The sequence below is a fragment of the Pezoporus occidentalis genome, unplaced genomic scaffold (genome assembly GCF_034315485.1).
Source record: "Pezoporus occidentalis ecotype Australia unplaced genomic scaffold, CSIRO_AGI_Poc_V1 ctg77, whole genome shotgun sequence".
Taxonomy (NCBI): Eukaryota; Metazoa; Chordata; class Aves; order Psittaciformes; family Psittacidae; genus Pezoporus; species Pezoporus occidentalis.
Genome location: NW_026916126.1, coordinates 2,230,976 through 2,237,610, shown reverse-complemented (window position 1 = coordinate 2,237,610; position 6,635 = coordinate 2,230,976). Strand labels below are relative to the sequence as shown.

Genomic DNA, 6,635 nt, shown 5'->3' with positions numbered 1-6,635 from the left:
TTTCAGCAGAAACAAGATTGGTTTATTACATTTTCCAAGGCACTGAGCATGTTTAAATCCTCTTGAGGAGGTGGATAAGCCCTAAGCCAAAACAAGTATGCTTTACATAGAATAGTCCAGACTAAAAATAGAACTGGAATCTGATGCTGAAGTTTGATGAAGGCAGCTTCCTTACCAAAAAAAGTGTGAACTTCAAGCGCTATGTGAATTGACACAATAAAGCTGATGGCAAAATACTCATGAAAGACATTATATATTGTGAAATAACATCCCATAGTTATGAATAAACAAATTTTAAAATTCTGTAAAACTTACATGAGCATACCATATCTTTTAAGTCAGGACAGGCAGTATTCTATGGTAAGCAAAACTCAGCTCTGTTGAAACAGGAAACAGGATCTGTAAAATAAATTTAAAAGTCAAGATAATTGCCTCTGTACATGTGTGGTTGTTGCTAGTAAAAAAATGATTAAATAGGAGAAAGCATTTAATCATGGCCAAGGAATCAGTTAAGCAGCAGTTCTTTTTGCCCTGGAGAACTTAGAATTGCAGATTATAAAAATGGAGCATATCAAAAGAAAGGCAGGTGGTGGGTGGATAGGTGGCATTTGAGAACTTTAGTGACATAATGTTGAGAACTCTAATTTCTTGTGGGAGTTAAAGATACAGGTGCTACTGTTACGTGCTTGTGCAACTCAGGTAAACTAGATAGACTTTTCAGAAATAAAAGTCACCTGCAGTTTCATTTGAAAACAATATGCATCATGGAGTCTCAAAACCTCAGTACTCTTGTCTGGACTGGCTAATTTGAATTATTTATAATGGTTCAAAACAGTAGTAAAGAGTGGTACTGCAGTTTTTACATGGTTAGCTCACTGGGCGTAGCACTAGTTCTCCTCACAGAGTTGAACATAATTTAACTCCACATAAATTCCAGGTGACTTGGTCTTTATTGCTCTTTTTAATTGGCTCTCAAATGCTTTTCTGGTAGGGCAGATGCCTCCAGATTGCAAAACAAAACAAAAGTTTGTGGGTTTGTTTTTTTTTAAATAATGAAACTAATAAATGAAAGCCACTGGACTGAGATATTGAAAGATTTGAATGGAAATAATAATTCCCTGGTTCTGTGGTTCTAAAGCCTAAGACAGAGGGTAAGTCACTAAGAGGAACCCCACACTTAACTGCTGGAATAATTGTCCTAGAAAGGTTTTGAGAATGATCAGACAATTCACTAGAGAACGGAAAAAAGGGTTACGAAAAAAGACAGTTATATTTTAGGTCAAGAAATGCTGAAAGAAAGCAACAATTGCTAAAAGGCAAGTTAGAACTTTCCAAAGATATTAAAAGAAATCATGAACATTTTCTCAACCGCTTACCAAGTATGATAAAGTTCAATACAGTTCTACCAAAAGAGGATCATGCCAAAATAACCTAGTAGCTTCCTTTGACAAGCTGACTTTCAGATCTCTTCCAATAGGAAGAGTTAGGAAAACAATACTATACAATGCCAAGTGGTGAATTTTTAGTGGAAAAAGGTTTGTCTAAAGAAATTGGCTAATGGGGAGATGGCAGCTTTAAAAAAATAAAGCTTGCTTTAGTGGGATATTACTTGTGGTGTTCCTTGAGAATCAGTCTTGTTGTAGAACTTGATCAACATTTCCATTATAGACCTTGCCAGCAATTGCATGTGTTTGCTCATAAAATTTGTTGATGACACAAAGTTAGAAGGTGCCATTAACACAGGGGAGAATTGAGATCTCTTCCAGAAAGAATTGGTTGAAGCTAAGGTTGGAGATGCAGCACTGGGATGACATTTGCTCAAAGTCGTGCATTTGAGGATTAATAATAAAAATGCCTCCCCTAACCTGGCAGCACAAGCATTGAAGAGAAAATAACAATTAAACAGCCTGTTTTAATGTCTATGTCCTAGGATGAAATTAAAAGATGACAATGACAATTAAGGACTGTCTGCATTCACAAAAGCATGTACAACCTAAACTTCACCAGAATTTCTACCACAAATGCTAGCAGAATATTTACTGTTAAATTCACAGTCAAAATATCCTGACTTCCATACAGAATTATCTGGTTTAGAAATAGAGCATGGTCATAAATTTTACAGAATAAGTACTTGCTCTTGTAAACTTCTGTTTAATGCAAGTAGCCCTATCCAAGTGAGGGGATGAGTCAGATAAGTGAAGATGACTTACAGGAATAATAGTCTATGAAATTAAATCCAAATCATATTGCAAAAAAGATATTTTTAGTGTATAGTCATTAGAAAGAAATCACAGAATGATTGTGGAAATACCTGTTCGAACACTCACTGAAGTCCTGCTATCCCCAGCACAAGACTGTGCTTCCACAGATACCGTGTATACATGACCAGGAAGTAAATGTTCAAACACAGTTTTTGTCTCTTTTGTAGTTGTTTTATCTCCCGATTTCCATCCATGAGGGAGATGGTGTGGAGGCTGCCTCTCCTGCCACTAGTCCAGATGAATTGTATTGCACCCCCAGTCACATTCTGAACTTCGATGGACACTGGCACTGCAAAGTAAAAATTTCCATACAGCTGAGGGTGGTTCATTTAGCTTCTGCAATTCTACACGTTTAATATTGAAGCAAAAAATTGCAAATTAAACTAATACCGTTTTTTGTAAGTTTTTGTAGGGCTTGTTTCGTCCTTTCCCCTCATTCTCCCACAAAAGCAAAAAATAAACTGTTTGCTCTATAGATGTAAATCATACATTAATGTACATTATTTGATTATATATTTTTGGTGGTTCTCTCAGGTTTCCAATTCTGAAATTATATCCAGAGATTTTATTTCACAGCTGATTTGACTGATAAACAAGAATATTGTATCTGATTTTAATAACTCACCTTAAATATTTTTTTCCCTAGTATTGAATATCAAATATTTACTTACTACAAGGTCCTGATACAAATGTGGTGGTGAAAATTGGATTAGCTGTGGATCTTGTAAATCTAGCCATAGCACTTTTTGGAGGGACTGTGGTCATCTGTACTGTAAAATAGTAGTTTGGAAACAATGAGTAGAATTTCTTTTAAAGTTTCACCAAGTTTATACTATTTATTTTCACAAACCACCCATGTGCATGACCTTGCACTTCACCTTGTTGAACTTCATGAAGTTTGTACTCAAGCATGTCAGGGTCCCTTGGGATGGCATCCATTCCCTCCAGCATGTTGACTGCACCACACACCTTAGTATAATGAGTGAACTTGCTGAAGGTACATTCTACCCCACTGTCCATGTCACCAACAAAGATGTTGAACAGCACCAGTTCCAATAACAACCCCTGGGGAACACCACTCATCACTGGTCTCCACTTAGACATTGAGCTGTTGTGAAACACCAACTTTTACCTTATGCATGTCCATATCTCCCACTTAATTCTATGACAGAGCTATGACTCACAATCAGGGTACAATTAACTCCTTAGATCTGCATTCAAACTAGAATACAATTATGCTATAAAAGAGAAAACAGCACCAGTTTTGGTTTGGGCTTGGGGTTTTCTGTGATGCAGAACAGAAAAAAGCTTCATTCTATTCTTTTCCATTTTGTTTTACCTTTCCAGTAAAAAAAAAAAAAAAAAAAGACACATTAGTGCAGACACTTAGCAACTTGGAAAAAAGTAAAGATATACTAAAAGAAAATTACTATTGCCCGTAACGGCAGGAGTGGAGGAAGGAGCAGAGGACACGAGTGCTGTGGATAGGTGGGATATGGTGGCCAAGCTTTCCTTGGTGGTGCCGCTGGTGCTGCTTTGCTGCAGGGTAGTAGTGGCGGCTGTGAAGCCATCAGGAGAGGAGAAGGAGGAATGGCTTGTTGCCGCTGAGCTGGGAGCTGGACCGTGTGTCAGAGCATTTGTTGACACAGTGCCTGTAGCAGCAGGAGTGGAGGAGGAAGCAGAGGATGCAAGTGCCATGGACAGGTGGGATGTGGCTGCCAACTCCTCTTCTCTGTTGCCACTGGTGCTGCTTTTCTGTGGGGTGGGAGTGGCAGCTGTGAAGCCCACGGGAGAGGATGAGAAGGAGGAGTGGCTCGTTGCTGCTGAGGTGGGCATGAGGGACAGGGAGGCAGGAGTGCCGCTCGCTGTGTCCATGCTGATGCCAGTGGTGCCGGGCCTGCGTGTTGGGAAGGTGGTGCTCGTCGCCTTGCTCCTGGCAGACACCTTCAGTGAGCTCCCTTGGCAGGCTGGTGACATGGGTGCAGCCTCTGTCTTGGTATTTGCCTCAGCCTGTGTGCTTGTTTCCTCCAGTGCTGTTATATTCTTTCTACCTGGTACAGTTTTATAAATGTGAGTTGTGGACATTTGCAATATAACTGTACTTTAATACTCTACCAAGTATTACTTTTTTCCTGGGTGAAGATTTCATTTTTTTTTCTTATCTAGGATCTTTTTTTTTTTGCCTTTCCTTTCCTTTCCTTTCCTTTCCTTTCCTTTCCTTTCCTTTCCTTTCCTTTCCTTTCCTTTCCTTTCCTTTCCTTTCCTTTCCTTTCCCTTTCCTTTCCTTTCCTCATTTTCATGTACATTCCTTGTTCAACATTCTTTAACCATCTTGAAATTCCTATGCTTTTTCATTTTTCATTTGCATAGAGTATTTTTTTACCTTACTGATTTTATGGTAAGAATGTTTGTTTGTCAGTTAACAGTTTTAAATTACCGTATTTTATGCTCTCCTACTGCTTTCTACCTAGTCTTCAATTTATGTTCTTTTTTTTTTGTCTAAATACAAGTTCTTGTACAATTAGGTACATATTTCAGTTGTCATCTTGCAGTGCTGTGGTAATGGTTGGACTCTACTATAATAAAAGTCTTTTCCAACCTAAATGATTATACAATTCTATCATCTCTATAAACTGAAATATCTTTAGAATAAACAAGGAAAATTAATAATGAATGGAATGCATTTTTTCAACATCATTTTCTCCTCAGCTTTTTGTGTATATTTTTATTATTTCTTTATTTTCAAGGCGATTTTGTCTTTCTTATGTACTGGTTGTCAGGCAGAAAATAAAGCTTTTTACAGCTGAACCCAGGACACTTTGCATACCTTTATGTTGATGTCCTAAATCATAATAATCATGGGAGAAAATTAATTGCTTTCCTGTCTTTACCTGTATATTTATTAGTAAATCTTAACTATATAAGTTTGCAAGTATGAAGATGACAACATTTCTAACACAAAATTTCTTCAGAGGGAAAATCAAATCCTTTTTTTTTGTTGTGATTAAATACTCAGGCTAGTTTGGGCTTATTTCTCTTACTTGGTCAAGTAATATAACCTTGATTTTGAGGAGTGGTTTTGTCCCTACTAAAACCAAACACAGCCTTCGGTCTCATACTAATATTACTCTTTAGAAACAGTTATTATCCTGTGTCTTTGCTTTTGGATGTATAAAACTTTAATGATTCTTGAAGAAGGTATACTGGAGTACCTCTATCAAACTCTTAAGAATCACATTAATTAATTTCTTTTGATTTTACTTACCTGTAAAACCAAAGTTGTATTTTCATATAATTTAGTGTATACATAAAAGCCTGTAATGTAACATTAGGTATTTTGCAAAATTCTTCCTACAGAGTGATATATTTTCATATTTTCTGCATCCCAATACGGTTTGAGTTGTAAGACCCTGCGCTTATATCCTTTGGATTATTAACAGCAAGTACTCATCACACAAGAAACTTATACTCATCTGCATTGAACAACATGAAACGTGACAGGAAGAATGAAATAATGCAATCTTCTGGATTTCTAGGTGTTATTTCAAAGACTCTTTGCAGTACAATGAGAACACAGAATAATTAATAAAAAATTAATAAACAATTAATATATGCTTCCTTATGAGTCTTTTCCTAAAGAGTCTCTCAGGGGAGAAAAATAGGCAAAATGGATCGTTTACTGGCCTCATATCTAATCTTAAGGCTAAAAAAAGGCATAAAATCGGGTCAGACACTGCATGTTTAATCTTTGAGATGACAGTTTTCCAAATACTTTGCTTTCATTCTTTTATCTACTTACAGCTCTATATGCATACTAAGATACCTGCTGAAATTCTACACATTCAAGAGAAATTTTAAAGAACCCAACTGTAAATATTCCATGCTACTGCATTTTATATTGATTTTTAGCCCTCTAGACCCCCACCCCCAGATTATCGAGTGTATCTCAAGGTCATCCTTTAAATGTATGGCAATGGTAAATAATCAAATACATTTTAACTTACAGAGAAAAACAGAGAAAATGAAATGCCAAAAGTAGTTCCAAGTCCCCGTGTTGCGTTTTCACCTCCTTGTGGTACTCTTTCCATTTGTGAAACTGACATTTGGAGTTGAAGACTTCAGTAATTTAAACAGGGGTGAGGCTGCATTGTTACATCTCAGCCTCAGCTAATCCTCACACAAGTGGGAACAGTGCCAATGTAATGAAATTCTTGCACCTGACCTCTACTGTAATAAATTTTGAAGTTTTCTGTTGATACATGCTTGCTTTTCTGTAATAGAACAAAGTGCGAATGTGATCCAAAGGCTAGTGAGTCAAAAGGAAAGACAAAATTCAGTGGGCAGTGCATCATACATGAACATCTTTTTGTTCAG

At 36.9% G+C, this 6,635-nt stretch overlaps 1 long non-coding RNA gene across 1 annotated transcript; it reads right to left on the bottom strand.

Moving 5' to 3' along the window:
• Positions 1–1,097: 1,097 nt before the first annotated feature.
• Positions 1,098–3,869, bottom strand: LOC134155366 (uncharacterized). The gene is made up of 3 exons (XR_009961524.1): positions 3,692–3,869; positions 2,933–3,031; positions 1,098–2,550 (listed from the first exon to the last, which is right to left on the bottom strand). It is a non-coding gene; the product is annotated as an uncharacterized LOC134155366 (long non-coding RNA).
• Between the last annotated feature and the right edge of the window lie 2,766 nt (positions 3,870–6,635).